Below are 18,198 nucleotides of genomic sequence, written 5' to 3' on the forward strand. Positions count from 1 at the left end.
TGGCTAGCACAGTGAAACTCTGTCTCTACTAAAAATACAAAAAATTAGCCAGGCGTGGTGGTGGGTGCCTATAGTCCCAGCTACTCTGGAGGCTGAGGCAGGAGAATGGCATGAACCCGGGAGGCGGAGCTTGCAGTGAGCCAAGATCACGCCACTGCACTCCAGTCTGGGCGACAGAGCGAGACTCCGTCTTGAGAAAAAAAAAAAAAAAAAGTCATTGGGCATGGGGGTCATGCTGATAGTCCTAGCTACTTGGGAGGCTGAGACAAGAGGATCACTTGAGTCCAGGTGTCCAAGGCTGCAGAGAGCTATGATCACACCACTACACTCCAGCCTGGGTGAGACCTTGTCTCTAAAACAAACAACAACAACAAAAAATAGACCAGGCCAGCGTGGTGTCTCATGCCTGTAATCCCAGCACTTTGGGAGGCTGAGACAGGTGGATCTCCTGAGGTCAGGAGTTTGAGACCAGCCTGGCCAACATGATGAAACCCCGTCTCTACTAAAAATACAAAAATTAGCCGGGCGTGGTGGTGGGCACCTGTAATTCCAGCCATTTGGGAGGCTGAGGTACGAGAATTGCTTGAACCCAGGAGACAGAGGTTGCAGTGAGCCAAGACCATGCCACTCCACTCCAGCCTGGGCAACAGAGCGAGCGAGACTCAGTCTTCAAAAAAAAAAAAAAGAGCATTACAGATAAAAGCTGTTGCCTTGTTTTCTTAATCTCATTTCCCTCTCCCCTGAGACAAATGCCGTCATAAATTTGACGTGGGTTTTTTTGTATAGTTTTACTGTGTGTACTGGTTTCCATGTACAATATAGTTTTGCTTTCTGTGTTTTTAGATTTACTTGCTTTATCTCAACTTTGTTTTTGAGATGTCTCCAGGTTCACCAATTCTAGATCTTTCATAACTGCTTTTAACTCCTCTGCAGTTCTCCCTCCTGTTTTATTGTCACACTAATGGACTGTTCGGTTAACAGTGTTTTGCTACTCCAGATGATGCAGCAGTGAACACCTTTGCATGTGTTTTCTGGTACACACAAGACACATGCAATATAGTGGAAAGTGCAGTATGGATTGTGACTTTGCCACTTACTAGCTCTGTGACCTTGGACTAGTTACTTGAACTTTTTTTTTTTTTTGAGAGGGAGTCTCGCTCTGTCGCCCAGGCTGGAGTGCAGTGGCGTGATCTTGGCTCACTGCAAGCTCGGCCTCCAGGGTTCACGCCATTCTCGTGCCTCAGCCTCCTGAGTAGCTGGGACTATAGGCACCCGCCACCACGCCCGGCTAATTTTTTTTGTATTTTTAGTAGAGACGGGGTTTCACCTTGTTAGCCAGGATGGTCTCGATCTCCTGACCTCGTGATCCACCCACCTCGGCCTCCCAAAGTGCTGGGATTACAGGCGTGGGCCACCGCACCCGGCCTGTTACTTGACCTTTTTGTGCTTGATTTCCTCATCTGTAATTTGGGGGAAAATAATAGTATCTGCTTCTTGAAATTGTGAGGATTCAATGAGCGAAGCACTCAGAAAAGTGCCTGACACATGTTGGGAACAAAATGTTAGCCATCCTCCTATCAAATGATCAGACCTGGATGTGTCTCTGCTGGGTCAAAGCTTGAACATTACCACCAAATTCCTCTCCAAAACAGTGACACCGACTTAATGTCCCACCAGTGGTGTCTGAAATTTCCTGATTTCTCGCATATTCTCTAACACAAGAGTTGTGAGCCCCTCTTCTGACGGTATGAAAACCGTTTTTTTTTTTTTGGAACAGCATTAATGCGTGAATAAAATCTGCTTTAAAACGCGACTGTCATCTAGTGGTGAGAGAAGTACACTGCAATTATGGGGCAGAAGCCAAAAATGGGCGGACCTACATCTATCTCCGGGTAATTTGGGCATTTTAGTCACCAACACAGGTCTGTTTTGAATAAAATCAACTACATGAGTGTTCTTCCTTTACCTCTGTATTTTCAGGCAGCTTGTACTTCTCACTTTTTCTACTACAATAATATAGAAGCCTGGCTACACAGCCCAGTGAGGCCCCTCGCTACCAAATGCATCTGGGTCACTGGTTCAGAAAAGTGGAGTGAGATAAATTAGAAATGAGGCTATTTACCAAACTGGTAGGAAACTGCAGCTCCAACCAGGGCGGGCTTCCCACAGGCAGCACTGATTTTCCAGCAGGAGAGATGGCAATTCCCACGTTGGTGCAGGTCATACAGGCGCTGCAGGGGACTCAGCTCAGTCGGCTCACCAGAGGCCCAGTTAATGCGTCCCAATCAGCCTCAGCCATTCTCTGTGAGGACTTCTAAAAGGATTGAAAAGTGTATGAAAATGTTAGATATTAATCATCAGAGACATAGATATAGTTTTAAAGATCTGTTAGATAACAAATATTATCTAACAGGTTAGGTAACATGCTACAATTTTGTAATGAACAAAAATGTTCATTAAAGGTAACAGTGTAAAAAAGCAATGTTGCTGAAATGTAACCTAATGTGTCTTTAAGTAATAGTATCACTAAATTAATGGCATATTAAAAGTTTTTTAAAAAAAGAAGCCGTGTGCGGTGGCTTGTGCATGTAATCCCGACATTTTCGGAGGCTGAGGCTGGCAGATTGCTTGAGCCCAGGAGTTCAAGACCAGCTTGGGCAACATGGCAAAATCCTGTCTCTACAAAAAATACAAAAATTAGCCAGGCATGGTGGTGCACACCTGTAGTCAGGCCCAGCTACTCAGGAGGCTGAGGTGGGAGGACCACTTGTGCCCGGGAGGCAGAGGCTACAGTGAGGGAAGATCACACCACTTCACTCCAGCCTGGGGGACAGAGGGAGACCCTGTCTCAAAAAAAAAAAAAAAAAGTTAAAAAAGAAAACAAATTCTAAAGAACAGCAAGCTAAGGTCAACTGTGATTAGAAGCATTCATTTAGGCAAGTCTAGACTGTCCTACTGCACCAGTCTCACCCATTTCTAAGCTGTTGTTTGTGCTGACACCTTTGCATAAAATAACTTCCCTTCCTCCCTTTGTTCAGCCGTATCTTGCCTAAGAGCTTGGGCCTGAACCGCAATCCCACTGATGATCTGCTCAAGTCTTACCTGCTCCACAGGAAACAAAATGGTATAGGGCAGGAAGCAGGAGCCTCAGAATTGGGCAGGGGTGGGTTCAAATCCTGCTGTGCAATGCTAAGTCACTTCAGCTCTCCATGCCTTTTTCCTCACTAGTAATTTGGGGAGGAGTATTAACCTCAGTGTTGCTGGAAAGATTAACATAGGAAATGTGTGACAAATGCTGAACGTGGAATAGGCACTGGGCAAAGATCAACTACTTCCTCCGTGGAACTGACTCTACCCTTCACTGAACTCTTGTGGTGCCTTTGTTTTTACCACCCACTTTGATTCTTGTTCATATTCTACCTTTTTCTGTTACTTCACTATTTCAGATGTACATGTAACAAACACAGTGAAACCCCGTCTCTACTAAAAATACAAAAAATTAGCCAGGAATGGTGGCACATCCTGTAGTCCCAGCTACTCAGGAGGCTGAGGCAGGAGAATCGCTTGAACCCGGGAGGGGGAGGTTGCAGGGAGCAGAGATTGCATCACTGCATTCCAGCCTGGGCGGCAGAACGAGACTCCGTCTCAAAACAAAAACAAACAAACAAAAAGACAAAAAAAACTACTTATTTTATATCTATTTCTTAAGTAAAATGAAAAACAAAAAGAGAAAAACTCTCAAATCTGAACCCAAAACATCTTTTTATTTATTTATTTTTTTGAGACAGGGTCTCATTCTGTCGCCGAGGCTGGAGTGCAGTGGCACAATCTTGGCTCACTACAACCTCTGCCTCCTGGATTCAAGCGATTCTCTTGCCTCAGCCTCCCGAGTAGCTGGGATTACTGGTCATTACCACCGCACCTGGCTAATTTTTTGTATTTTTAGTAGAGACGGGGTTTCATCATGTTGGCTGGCTGGTCTCGAACTCCTGACCTCAGGTGATCCATCCACCTTGGCCTCCCAAAGTGCTGCGATTATAGGCGTGAGCCACCATGTCTGGCCCAGAATAGTGTTTTAAGAGAGAGATGAGTAAAGAGACAAACAACAGAGGAAACTGCCATTTCCTAGAGCAGCAGAAAAAGAGCTGGGTATCAGAATGGCTCACCAAAGAAATTTGGTTAGTGCTGGTCACCCCTTTGATAAGAGGCTGTGGGTTGACTTGTGAGCTCAGTGATTTGAAAGTTTTGAGTATATGAAGAAAAAAAAAGAAATGAAAGCTTTGTGTAGAACTAGGGGAGACTCAGTGAAACAAGACTTGCAAAATAGGATTAATGAGGCAGTACAGATAAGGATGTGATGCTGAAGAAAGTCATGGGATTGTAGTTAGACGGTGTATAAATCAGAGAGCTAAAACCAATAGGGCTTGTAGATATAGGTATATGACAGGGGATTTATTAGGGGAATGGGCTCACACAATTATGGAGGCTGAGAAGTCCTACGGTCTGCTGTCTGCAGGCTGGAAAACCAGGGAAGCTGGTAGCATGGCTCCGTCCAAGTTCAAAAGCCTCAGAACCAGAGAACCTGATAGCACTCAGTCTCAGGCTGAAAGCCTGAGAATCCAGGAGGCCACTGGTGTCCCAGAGTCCAAAAGCTGGAGAAGCTGGAGTTCTGATGTCCAAGGGCAGGAGAAAAAGGGTGTTCCAGCTCCAGAAAACAGAGCAAATCCTCCTTTCCTTTGCCTTTTTGTTATCCTGGCCCTCAGCTAATGGACGGTGCCCCCTGACATTGAGTGAGGATGGATCTTCCTTACTCAGTCCACTGATTCAAATGCCAGTTTCTTCCAGAAACACCTCACGGACGCCTCGAAATAATGCTTCGCCAGCTCTCTGGGTATCATTAATCCAGTTACGCTGACACCTAAGATTGACCATCATAGGTGGTAATTCATTCCTTTACCCGACAAATGTCTTATTGAATATTCATGTCTGCCTTGTGCTAGTTTTTTGCAAAATGCATGGAGCTGACAGTCTAGAGAAAGGGCAAACAATTAATAAGTGAGAAAGTTGGTATGAAAATTACAGATTGACAGTGCCATGAAGAAACAGAGGATCACTGAGCCAGGAGGAGAATTGCAACTTTGGATTGTGTGGTCAGAGAGGGCTCCTCTGAGGGGCGACACATAACATGATACTTGAAGGAGGAAAGGAGGAAACGTGGCCAGCACTGCAGAGAGCCACAGGAAGAATATTCCAGCAGAAGGATCAGCATGTTCAAAGGCCCCAAGGTAGGAAAGAACAGCATGTTACAAGAGCTGTAAGAACACAGGGGTGGCCAGAAGGCAGTGGGGAAAGGAAAGGAATTGCAGGCTGCAGAAGTGGGCGGGGGAACCAGATGATGTCAAACTCAATATGCCATGGTAAGGAGTTTAGATTTTACTCTAAGATGGAAAGACAGAGATAAGCAGGGAATAAAGCCATTCCATTGCCTTTGAAGAAGATCGGGGCCGAGCGCAGTGGCTCTCACCGGTAATCCCAGCACTTTGGGAGGCCAAGGCAGGAGATCACTTGAGCCCAGGAGTTCGAAACCAGCCTGGGCAACATAGTGAGACCTCCACCTCTATTTTTTTTTATTTTATCTTATCTATTTTATTTTATTTATTTTGAGATGGAGTTTTGCTCTCGTCGCCCAGGCTGGAATGCAATGGTGCCACTTCGACTCACTGCAACATCTGCCTCCCAGGCTCGAGTGATTCTCCTGCTTCAGCCTCCCGAGTAGCTGGGATTACAGGTGCATGCCAACGCCACCATGCCTGGCTAATTTTTGTATTTTTAGTAGAGATGGGGTTTCACCAGGCTGGTCTCGAACTCCTGACCTCAAATGATCCACCTGCCTCGGCCTCCCAAAGTGCTGGGATTACAGGCATGAGCCACCGTACCTGGCCTAATTTAATTAAAATTATTTAAAAGACGAAGAAGAAAAAGAAGAAGAAGAAGAAGAAGAGGAGGAGGAGGAGGGGGAGGAGGAGGAGGGGGAGGAGGAGGAGGGGGAGGAGGAGGAGGCGGCAGCAGCAGCAGCAGAAGCAGATCAGCATTGTTTGGAGAGCAGAATGCAGGAGGCAAGTGCTGAAGCACAGCCTGGCTGGACTATTATAGACAGAGTTATTATAATAGGAGTCAGCACACTGGCTCATCCACCAAATCCGGCTTGCTGCCTGATACAGTCTTTATATGGTCTGTGAGCAAAGAGTTGTTTTTACATTTTTAAATGTTTGAAAAAAAATCAAAAGTAGAGTCTTTTTATGGCATATATAATTTTTATAAAATTATAAAGATTTGAATTCCAGTGTCTGTAAGTCAAGGTTTCCTGGAACACAGCATCACCCATTTGCTTTTGTCTCTTGCTGCTTTCCTTCTGTAGCTGCAGGTTAAGTAGGTAACAGAGGCTGTATGGCCTGCAAAGCCTCAAGTATTTACTATCTGGACTTCTATAGAGTAAGTCTGCCGACTCTCAGTCTAGATGATAGAAGAGGTAGGCTGGCCTAGAGAAATGGCAGAGGAGGTGCTGGGAAGGAAGATTCGAGATGTATTTTGGGAGCCTTGCCTGAGGGTTTGAATGAGAAGAGTGATGAAGACGTATAAATGGAAGGTAAATTGTAGGTTTGGGGCATGCGTGTTATTTGCTGACATGGGAAAGGCTGGAGGGAGAAAATCCAGGTCCAGCCCCATCTTTTCTCCTCACTAACACTATCAGTTAGCTTTGCTGTGCAATAAATCACCCAGCCTGGGCAACATGGTGAGACTCGCTTCTAGAAAAAACGGAAAAAAACAAAATAAAACAAACTAGCTGGGTGTGGTGGCACATGCCTGTGGCCCCAGCTACTTGGGAGGCTGAGTTGGTAGGATCACTTGAGCCTGGGAGATAGAGGTTGCAGTGAGTCATGTTTGTGCCACAGCACTCCAGTCTGGGTGACAGAGTGAGACCTTGTCTCAAAAACAAGTAAATAAAAATCACCCCCAAATTCAGTGGTTTGCAACTTATTTCTCATGATTCTGAGGTCAAGCTGAGCATTTCTGGTCTGTGCTGGCTCAAGTGGGGCTAGATGATTTAGGATGTCATCACTTAGATGTCTGAGGGTTGGCCTGGTGTCAGCTGGGGCCATGGAGATGCCTGGGCCTGGTGACTCTCATCCTCCAGAGGGCTAACCTGGGCTCGCATTCACACAGCAGTAGCAGAAGGATTCCGGACAGCAGCAGAACAAGCCCCAGCACACAGCACTTCACAAGCCTCGGCTTGGGCCGTGCTGACTAATGTCTCATTTGCCAAAGCAGGTCATGTGGCCAAGGCAAGAGTCAAAGGATGGAGAAATAAATTCCACCTCTTGCAGAGAGGAGCCAAAAACTCACATGGCAAAGGGCTGTGGAACAGGAAAGGGAATAATGGGCCCATTTTTACAACCCACCATGCTAACAGCATGACCCAGGCAAGTTATCCAAAGCTTTTGAGCCTCAGTATCCTCGTCTGTAAATGGGTAAAATAATAACTACTTCATAGGGTATTCATAAAGACTAGAAATAGCTGGCACATAACATAATAGTAGCTGTTTTATTGTTATCATCATAATGAAAAAGTTCAGTCCCTACTGGGCAAACTCATATTTCCGAAACTCCAGTCACTCCTGTGCCACAAAAAAACTTTGTTTTTGCCATATCTGAGGACCACTTAAGACTACTAAACAGGTTCACTTTTTTTTTTTTTTTTTTTTTAGACAGAGTCTCGCTCTGTTGCCAGGCTGGAGTGCAGTGGCACAATCTCGGCTCACTGCAACCTCTGCCTCCCGGTTTCAAGTGATTCTCCTGCCTCAGCCTCCTAAGTAGCTGGGACTACAGGCGCACACCACCATGTCCTGCTAATTTTTTTGTACTTCTAATAGAGATGGGGTTTTACCATGTTAGCCAGGATGGTCTCGATCTCCTGACCTCATGATCTGCCTGCCTCAGCCTCCCAAAGTGCTGGGATTACAGGCGTGAGCCACCGTGCCCAGCCCCACTCTTTTTATTTAAAGAAATTAATTTCAGGCTGGGCGCGGTGGCTCACGCCTGTAATCCTAGCACTTCGGGAGGCCGAGGCGGGCAGATCACCTGAGGTCGGGAGTTCGAGACCAGCCTGACCAACATGGACAAACCTCATCTCTACTAAAAATACAAAAGCAGCCAGGAGTGATGGCACATGCCTGTAATCCCAGCTACTCGGGAGGCTGAGGCAGAAGAATTGCTTGAACCTGGGAGGCGGAGGTTGCTATGGGCTGAGATCGCACCATTGCACTCCAGCCTGGGCAACAAGAGCGAAACTCTGTCTCAAAAAAAAAAAAAAAAAAAGAAATTAATTTCAAAAGGAAGCATGAAGCATGTTAACTACTACAATGGGAAGTGACTATCACCTGCCCTAAATAGAAGGCAATAAATAAATTTATTTATTTTAAAATAAATACAGTAAACACAAAGCAGTGGCCGAGCATGATGGCTCACACCTGTAATCCCAGCATGCTGGGTGCCCAAGGCAAGGGAATCACTTGAGCTCAAGGCAAGGGAATCACTTGAGCTCAGGAGGTTGAGACCAGCCTGGGCAACATGGGGGAAACCCTGTCTCTCCAAAGAAAAAAAAAAAAAACGACCAGGCACGGTGGCTCACGCCTGTAATCCCAGCACTTTGGGAGCCGAGGCAGGTGGATCACCTGAGGTTAAGAGTTCGAGACCAGCGTGGCCAACATGGTGAAACCCCGTCTCTACTAAAAATACAAAAATCAGCCAGGTGTGGTGGCACACACCTGTAATCCCAGCTACTCAGGAGGCTGAGGCAGGAGAATCGTTTGAACCCAGGAGGTGGAAGTTGCAGTGAGCCGAGATCATGCCACTGCACTCCAGCTTGGGCAATGGAGCGAGACTCCGTCTCAAAAACAAACAAACAAACAAACAAACAAAGCTGGGTGCGGTGACTCACACCTGTAATCCCAGCACTTTGGGAGGCCGAGGTGGGCGGATCACTTGAGGTCAGGAGTTCGAGACCAGCCTGGCCAACAGTCTCTACTAAAAATACAAAAATTAGTCGGGCATGGTGGCACATGCCTGTAATCCCAGCTACTCGGGAGGCTGAGGCACAAGAATTGCTTGAACCCAGGAGGTGGAGGTTGCAGTGAGCTGAGATCGCACCACTGCATTCCAGCCTGAGCAAGAGTGAGACTCTGTTTCAAAAACAACCACAAACCAGGGCTATTAATTCTAACTCACTTCTGCTTTCCAAAAGCAGAATCTGAGGGCTGCTGTCTCTTTTATAAAAAGAAGATATTTGAACAAAAGGCCAGTGACAAAGGCTGTGTTATCTACAGAGATTTTCTTCCAAATAGAATCAGAAATATAGAAAATGGATACACTTTTTTGCGGTGTACTCCAGTGTTATTTAGAGCAGCACAGCACAGTACATAAAATTGTCTCAAGTCGTTTAGGAAATGCTGAGGCTAGACCAGAAACAAGGGAGAAAATTGCCCGTTTAACAACTTTCCCCTTCATGAAGCTCGAGACACATATAGGACATGGGGCAAAGACCTGGTGTGGCTCAGGGACTTTCCACCTCCTAGCTGTGTAACCTTGAACTCACCTGTCGACATTTGGAGGCCTGGGGATTCTCAAGAAAAATGCAGTTAATGACAGCTTGCCTGCCTCACAGGGTCCCTGTAAGAACCAATTGTGAGCCTACATGCCACAAGCCCTCATAGTCTGTAAAATGCTGAATAAATAGAGCAGATTGTAAGGCTATTCCCTGAGGCTAGGCATGAGGAGGTGAGCTGTGAGGGAGAACCAGCTCATTAAGCAGGAGAACAAATGACAGTGCGATGGCATCCCTCCCCCATCCATGGGGGCCTCTAAAATCAAGGAGCCAGCCAGTGGTAGGGCCTAGAGGTGAGAGGACTGGTGGCCTCTCCAACTGCTTTCCAGTTCCAGGACCTCCAGCTTGTCACCAGGACGACCAGGCAGCCCTCACTCCCTGCACGGCAGCTCAGGTGTCACTCCAGGACATGGAATTGATCAAGAGGCCTCTGCCCCTTCCTTTGGTAGGTTTCTTTGCTGAATGCTCAAGAAGCAGCTCCCTGGTTAGGAATTCCAAGAACTTCTAACTGACGGGGAGTCCCAGCTGTCCCATCATGGAAGGCAGCCACCATATGTGTGGAGAGACTGTGAACTGTGAACTACACTTACGTAACCCTGAACTCGAGTCTTGCTCACAAGACCCAGCTCATGTTCCCTGCGCTGCGAAGCTTCCCAGGAATGGTCCGTGGTTGTTCTGCCTCCTGTTGCATTTGACACGGGGCTCTGCCAAGGTATTCACCACATCTGCTCGTATATCCATCTCCCCACTAGACTCTGGGCAAGCCTCCAACTTTTAAATTATTATTATTTTTTTGAGACAGTGACTTGCTCTGTTGCCCGGGCTGGAGTGCAACACTGGTGCCAACATGGCTCACTGCAGCCTCGAACTCCTGGACTCTAGTGATCCTCCCACCTCAGCCTCTCATGTAGCTGGGACTGTAGGCATGTGCTACTATGCCTGGCTGATTTTAACATTTTTTGTAGAGACAGGGGTCTTGCAATGTTGCCTAGGCTGGTCTCAAACTTTTGACCTCAAATGATCCACCCGACTCAGCCTTCCAAAGTGCTGAGATTACATGCACGAGCCACCGTGCCCAGCCTAAACCTCCCATTTTATGTTCCCTCTGCCCCTGGTCTAACTCAGTGCCTGGTATGTGGCAGACACACAGGTCAGTGTTACAAATGACCATACCCTCACACTCGCTGTTCCAAATGATGGCTTCTTACTAAGAACCTGAGAATTTCTGCCTGCGGGTTTTGCCTGGGTGCAGATCAGGCCAAAGTTCCATGGAGTTAACACCCTGGGGCAACACTAAAGCAATGAAAACCAGCAGTTAGTGGATGAATAGCCCAGCACGGGACAACCCTGGGGCAGGTTCTGCACAGTCACCTGGCCAGACCCAGCAGCACTGAGCCCTGGCTGTCCACAGCAGTGACTGCTCATAACCACTCTGCCTTCTCTTTCAGTCTCACTTCCCCTCTACCATCTCACGCTTTCTGGGTCAAAGAAACTACTATCTTGGGGTCTGCTTCTGCTGGAGCTCAAACCAAGACAACTGGCTAGTTGGCTGATTGGCTGTGTGAATGGGCACGATTAGCAGCAAAGAAAGAAATGGAAGCCCGCGCGCCGGCTGGGCCCTGGCACATGCGCCGCCCTCACAGTGTGTCTAGACTACGTCGGGGCACGTGCACAGCCAACAGATCCGACACAGGAAAAAGCACTTCTCAGCTGTCCCCACCATCCTGCTATTTGTCATTCCATCCATCTGCTGTCCCCACGAAACGCTCACCCACGTCAGCTAAAATGGTACGCTGGGCTTGGAATCGGCTGGGGAAATGTCAGGCTGACAGAACAGGGGAGACAACGAAAATAGCAACTGTGTGGACGGTGGTGGTGACACAAATCTGCCCCTTTGCGTAGAAGGCAGGACTCCCAGAGCTCAGGAGGCCTCTTGCGGGGGAACTGGTATGTGGCGAAGGCTACAGGAGGGGGCCCTGGGACTCAAGGGCAGCTAGAGCAGGGCCCTCTGCCCTGGGTGCTCTTCACCCCTTCCTCCCAGAACAGAGGAGATTGTCCAAACATAGAACTCAGTTTGTTTAAAGTCATTGTTTATTTTTAAATGTTCAGTTCTTTTTCCAATCAATCTTCCATGGTGCAGTTCAAGAAAAATGTGTGGATTTTCATGCCTGAGGTCAGTTGCAGGATGTACCTCGCAGAACAGCGTGTGCCCCTACAAGCTGGGTATTGAGTGTTTTGTACTGTTTTGTTTTCTCAGGGTAAAGGGGTCATTCTAAAAGCAGGACTGTTTGGATCTTAGAAGATTGGATATTTATTTATTATTTAAATTTTTTTCTTTTCTTTTTTTTTTTTTGAGATGAAGTCTCGCTCTGTCACCCAGGCTGGAGTGCAATGGGATGATCTCAGCTCACTGCAACCTCCGCCTCCCCAGTTCAAGCAATTCTCCTGTCTCAGCCTCTCCAACCAGCTGGGATTACAGGCGTGCGCCACCATGCCTGGCTAATTTTTTGTATATTTAGTAGAGATGGGGTTTCACTTTGTTGGCCAGGCTGGTCTCGAACGTTTGACCTCAAGTGATCCACCCACCTCAGCCTCCCAAAGTGCTAGGATTACAGGCATGAGCCACCGTGCCGGGCCTATTTTTTTTTAAATTTATTTTAGAGAGAAGGTCTCCCTATGTTGCCCAGGCCGTTCTCATACTCCTGGGCTCAAATGATCTGCCCACGTTGGCCTCCAAAAGTGCTGAGATTACAGGTGTGAGCCACCGCGCCTGGCCATGGATACTTATACATTCTTTCTACAAATATTTATTGAGTGCCTGTGTTGATCTAGGCACTGTCTTGAGCTCCAGGAAGAAAGCAGTGAGCAAATTCAACAAAATTCCCCACCTCGTCGAGATTACAGACCTGTGGGAGGGCTGGACAGTAAACAAATATATGTACAAATGTCAGGAGATTTTAAGTGTGAAGAAAAGCACAGGGGCCAGGTGCAGTGGCTCACACCTGTAATCCTAGCACTTTGGGAAGCCAAGGCGGGTGGATCACCTGAGGTCAGGAGTTCGAGACCAGCCTGGCCAACATGGCAAAACCCTGTCTCTACCAAAAAATATAAAAATTAGCTGGGCATGGTGGCGGACGCCTGTAGTCCCAACTACTTGGGAGAGTGAGGCAGGAGAATGGTTTGAACCTGGGAGGTGGAGGTTGCAGTGGGCCAAGATTGCACCATCGCACTCCAGCCTGGGCGACAGAGCCAGACTCTGTCAAAAAAAAAAAAAAAAAGGAAGAAGAAAAGCAAAGGAAAGAAAATGCAATTTGAGTATTTGAGTTTGGGTGGCCAGGGGAGGTGTTCCAGTCATCTCACTGCATGCTAAGCCACCTCAAGACTAAGTGACTTGAAACAACAATCATTTGCTTATCTCTCATGATTCTGTGGACTAACTGCGCTCAGCTTGGCAGTTCTTTTGTTCTATGCAGATTTTCTCTGCAGCTACAGTCCACTGGCGCTTGGCCAGGCTGGAACGGCCGGGATGCCTCACTTACATGTTTGGTGTCCTGGCAGGGATGGCTGTGGTGATGGGCTCAGTGGGGGGTGTTTGGTCAACTGGGCTCCCCTTCCAGGTAGTCTCAGCACCTTTCCCTCTCCACAAGGCCTGTCTATGGTGGCCTCTCACGTGGTCTCTCCATTTGGCCTTTCCAGCAAAGCAGCCAGACTTCTTTACATGACAGCTCGGGGCTCCTGAAATTTAGAAGCAGAAGCTGCCAGGCTGTGTCAAGGCTTAGGCCTGGAATTGGCAGGGCATCACGCCTGCCACGTCCTGTTTAGTTAAAGCCAGGACCGGCTGAGATCCGAAATGGGAGGAGGCTACACAAGGGAAGGGGTGCTGGGAGGCCTGGCTCCTTGCGGGCTGGCCACCCAGGCCTCCCTGACCATGTGCTGGCTAAGCAGAGACCAGGACAGAGGAAGGAGTGGGCCCTGCAGCACTGAGGGGTCACGCAAAGGCCCCGAGTCAGGGCTGTGCTGCGGGAGCAGCAAGGAAAAAAACAGGCCACTGTGGCGGGAGCTGAACAGCAGAGAGAAGAGATAAACGACGAGGTCAGGAGGCAGCCAGGGGCCAGACTGTCCCAGCCACAGGCCACGGAGAGGGATTCAGGAGTTATTCCTAGTGGGATGAGAAGCACTGGACCTGCCTTGATCCATAACTGGTGGGTTCTGAAGCTGGGGACATCTCCGCCCCATCCCCACTGCTGGGTTCGCATGCTGCCCAGAACGGCCCTGTTTCAACTGCAGCCCCTGCTCCCAGCACCCTCCGGCTGCCTCTCTGCCTGATGGTCTCTCTGTGGCACTCGGCACCACTGCATGCCTGATATTTTACTGATGTCCCTATTGTCTTGTTTACCTTCTCACTCTAGAATGTAAACCTGAAACAGACAGGGATGTCTGTCTGTTTCATCCGTAGGCCCACAACCATTAAATAGTATTTGTTGTACCAATGAACTAACCAGCCCATCTCTGTAACCCCAGTTGGTGCTAACACTATATTGGGCCTCTAGCAAAAACTGCATGACTGAATTAATGCAACAACAACAACAACAACAAATACATACATACATATATATATATTTATATATATATTTTTTAAGAGACGGAGTCTCTCTTTGTCACCCAGGCTGGAGTGCAGTGGCGTGATCTTGGCTCACCGCAAGCTCCACCTCCTGGATTCACACCATTCTGCTGCCTCAGCCTCCCGAGTAGCTGGGACTACAGGTGCCTGCTACCACGCCCGGCTAATTTTTGTATTTTTAGTAGAGACAGGGTTTCACCATGTTAGCCAGGATGGTCTCGATCTCCTGACCTCGTGGTCCGCCCCCCTCGGCCTCCCAAAGTGCTGAGATTACAGGTGTGAGCCACCGTGCCCAGCCAAAAAAATAATTTTTATAGTTCCAGTCAACTTATCCAAAAGTTGCTTTCAAATAAGCAATTATCCAGGGAAAATGAAGAAGAAAAAAAAAGCCTTCAAAGTAGCCCATGCCATGACCGACAGTCACAGGACAACCTCTCATTCACCTATGATCCTGGTGTACTCGGGAAGTCAGTTACCAAGCAGTCATAGCCTGGCGAGCCCTGGATTAAAGGAGGAGAGGCCTGGAACAAGAAGGAAAATGCCAGCTGTCAGTGAGGGGAGGACAGAAAACTCAAAACGCAAATGTGGTCGGGTCAGCAGGGCGATGTTTCAGAGCAGAGCAATCTAGGGCTGCATGGCAGGGACAAGCTGGCCCGTGGGCCTCAGCAGCTCTCCAAGCTGTGCCAGCAAACCACCTGACAACAGGCGATATCTGTAACAATCCTTACAACACTTTTCTTTTCTTTTTTTTTTTTTTTCAAGAAACAGGGTCTCATACGCTGCCCAGGCTAGACTCGAACTCCAGGGCTCAAGTGATCCTACAGCCTCAGCCTCCCAAGTAGCTGGGATTACAGGTTAGTGACAGGTGCCTGGCTAATTTTAAAACTATTTTGTAGAGACAGGGTCTTGCTATATTGCCCAGGCTGGTCTCAAATTCTTGGCCTCAAGCAATCCTCCTGCCTTGGCCTCCCAAAGTGCTGGGATTACTGGTGTGAACCACCATGCCAGTCTGGAGTCATTCCTGGCTCCTCTCTTTTTCTCAGTACTAGGGTGACTGTATAATTCATTATATAAACCTGAACTTCCCCAGACAAATAAGTTGTATGGTCTATCCATTAACCCACTCCAATCCATCAGCAAATCCAGTTAGCTCTATTATAAGAGACATATCCAGCATCCGGCCATTTCTCACCTCCTCCACTATCATCCTGGTCCAAGCATTCATCGTGTCCTGCCTTTATCTTTGCAATGGCCTCCTAGTTGATCCCCCACTTCTAGACTTGCCTCTTACCCCCAAATCTGTTTTCACAGCAGCCAGAGTAAGCCTGTTAAAAATAAGTGAGATCATGTTACTCCTCTGCTGAAAATACTCGGCAGTTCAGAGGAAAATCAAAAGTCTTTAAAATGGCCTACAGCAGCAATCTGTTTCCTGCAACCGCTCTGACCTCATTCACATGTTCACCATCTCTTCTCACTCCACGTAAGCTACACCAGTTCTCACGCTCTCCAGGTAAGTCAAGCACACTCCCACTTCAGCCTGGCCTTTGACTTTGCTCTTCCCTCTGCCTGGAATGCTTCCCACATAAGGACAGGGCTTCTTCTTTCACTCCTTTCTGGTCACAGGTCCCTGACTCCTGTATAAAAAAATGACATCACCCACTGGCTGCTCTGAAAAGCCATCTTTGCATTGTTCCTTGTCCGGCTCCTTGCTCACTGCAGCCGCCTTTACCGCTGCGGACTCCGGACACTTTATCACCAGAGTCCCTGAACTCTCGCTTTCTTTTTAATCCCCTGCATCGGATCACTGGCGTGCCGGACCATGTCAGACGCAGCCGTAGACACCAGCTCCAAAATCGCCACCAAGGACTTAAAGAAGAAGGAAGCTGTGGAAGAAGCGGAAAATGGAAGAGACACCCCTGCTAATGGGAAGGCTAATGAGGAAAATGGGGAGCAGGAAGCTGACAATGAAGTAGACGAAGAAGAGGAAGAAGGTGGGGAGGAAGACGAGGAGGAAGAAGAAGGCGATGGTGAGGAAGAGGATGGTGATGAAGACGAGGAAGCTGAGTCCGCTAGGTCAAGCGGGCAGCTGAAGATGATGAGAATGATGATGCCTATACCAAGAAGCAGAAGACCAACGAGGGTGACTAGACAGCAAAAAAGGAAATGTTTGGAGGGTGACCTATTCACCCTCCACTTCCCATCTCAGAATCTACATGTGGTCACCTTTGAGTATTGAGGCCCGCTCACCCACCCACTGCGGGCAGTGCCACCCGCAGATGACACAGCCCACCCGCCCACCGAGGGCAGTGCCACCCGCAGATGACACGTGCTCTCCACCACCCAACCCAAACCATGAGAATTTACAACAGGGGAGGAAAAAAGAACCAAAACTTCCCAAGGCCCTGCTTTTTTCCTTAAAAATACTTTAAAAAGGAAATTTGTCTGTATTTTTTAATTTACATTTTATATTTTTGTACATATTGTTAGGGTCAGCCATTTTTAATGATCTCAGATGACCAAACCAGCCTTCAGAGCGTTCTCTGTCCTGCTTCTAACTTCACTTGTGGTGTGACCATGTTCTTTATAATCTCAAAGGAGAAAAAAACCTTGTAAGACAAGCAAAAACGACAACAGAAAAGCAATCTTATTCTGAGCATTCCAGCAACTTTTTTGTGTGTACGTACTTAGCTGTACTATAAGTAGTTGGTTTGTATGAGATGGTTAAAAGGGCCAAAGATAAAAGGTTTCTTTTTTTTCCTTTTCTGTCTATGAAGTTGCTGTTTATTTATTTATTTATTTATTTATTGCCTATTTGAGGTATGTGTGAAACAATGTTGTCCAACAATAAACAGGAATTTTATTTTCCTGAGTTGTTCTAACAACAACAAAAATGACATCAGCTGGGCGCGGTAGCCCATGCCCGTAATCACAGCACTTTGTGAGGCTGTGGCAAGAGGATTGCCTGAGGCCAAGAATTCAAGACCAGTCTGGACAACATAGCAAGACCCCATCTCTCCAAAATATACATACAGATTAGCTGGGCATGGTGGTGCATACCTGTAGTTCTAGCCACTCGGGAGGCTGAGGCAGGAGGATCCTTTGAGCCCAGGAGTTCAAAGCTGCGGTGAGCTATGTTTGCACCACTGCACTCCAGCCTGGGCAACAGACCAAGACCCTGTCTCAAAAAAATCAAAACAAAATGACACCAATCTCTATCAACATCACCTCCACCTCATCCCAGCTCTCCTTCTCTTACATGGTAAATTAAATTTTCTAACAATGGCTACAGTTACGTATGTTCCCACAAGTTCTTCTAGAACCATTCCTCCCATCAAGAGAGTTTTCTTTTTTTCCTCTTTTTTTGAGACAGGGTCTCACTCTGTCACCCAGGTTGGAGTGCAGTGGTGCAATCTCATTTCACTGCAACCTCCATCTTCCGGTTCAAGCAATTCTCATGCCTCAGCCTTCTGAGTAGCTGGGACTACAGGCACGTACCACCACACCCAGCTAAGTTTTGTATTTTTGGTAGAGATGGGGTTTCACCATGTTGGCCAGGCTGGTCTCGAATCCTGGCCTCAAGCCGTCCACCTGCCTTGGCCTCCCAAAATGCTGGGATTACAGGCGTGAGCCACCACACCTGGCCAGGAGAGTTTTCTTTCTCTCGCCTTGAATATGAACCAGCCTTTAGTAACCGGCTTCTAATAAGCAAACTGTGACAGAAGCAACGCTGCAGGACTTTTGAGGCCAGCTCTTAATTTGTGACACAGCCTCCACCTGCCTCTTCCTCTTAGGACCTTCTCCTTTGGAACCTACCATGTCCTTGGAGCCCAAACCCCCCCACACAGAGAGGAGACCATAAGGAGAGGTCCATGTGGAGAGGAATTGAGGCCCCTAGCCAACCACCAGCATGAACTAC

At 47.7% G+C, this 18,198-nt stretch overlaps 1 protein-coding gene and 1 pseudogene across 1 annotated transcript in view; one reads left to right on the forward strand and one right to left on the reverse strand.

The window, feature by feature from the left end:
* Positions 1-1,919: 1,919 nt before the first annotated feature.
* OVOL2 (ovo like zinc finger 2) overlaps positions 1,920-18,198 on the reverse strand; it is a 61,049-nt gene continuing 44,770 nt past the window's right edge. The window contains exon 5 of the mRNA XM_055372916.2: positions 1,920-2,314. The gene's annotated coding sequence lies outside the window, so the exon portion shown is untranslated. The remainder of the gene's footprint in view (positions 2,315-18,198) is intronic.
* LOC101149154 (prothymosin alpha-like) lies at positions 15,990-16,430 on the forward strand (annotated as a pseudogene).

Source organism: Gorilla gorilla, chromosome 21 (genome assembly GCF_029281585.2).
Source record: "Gorilla gorilla gorilla isolate KB3781 chromosome 21, NHGRI_mGorGor1-v2.1_pri, whole genome shotgun sequence".
In the NCBI taxonomy this organism is placed as follows: Eukaryota; Metazoa; Chordata; class Mammalia; order Primates; family Hominidae; genus Gorilla; species Gorilla gorilla.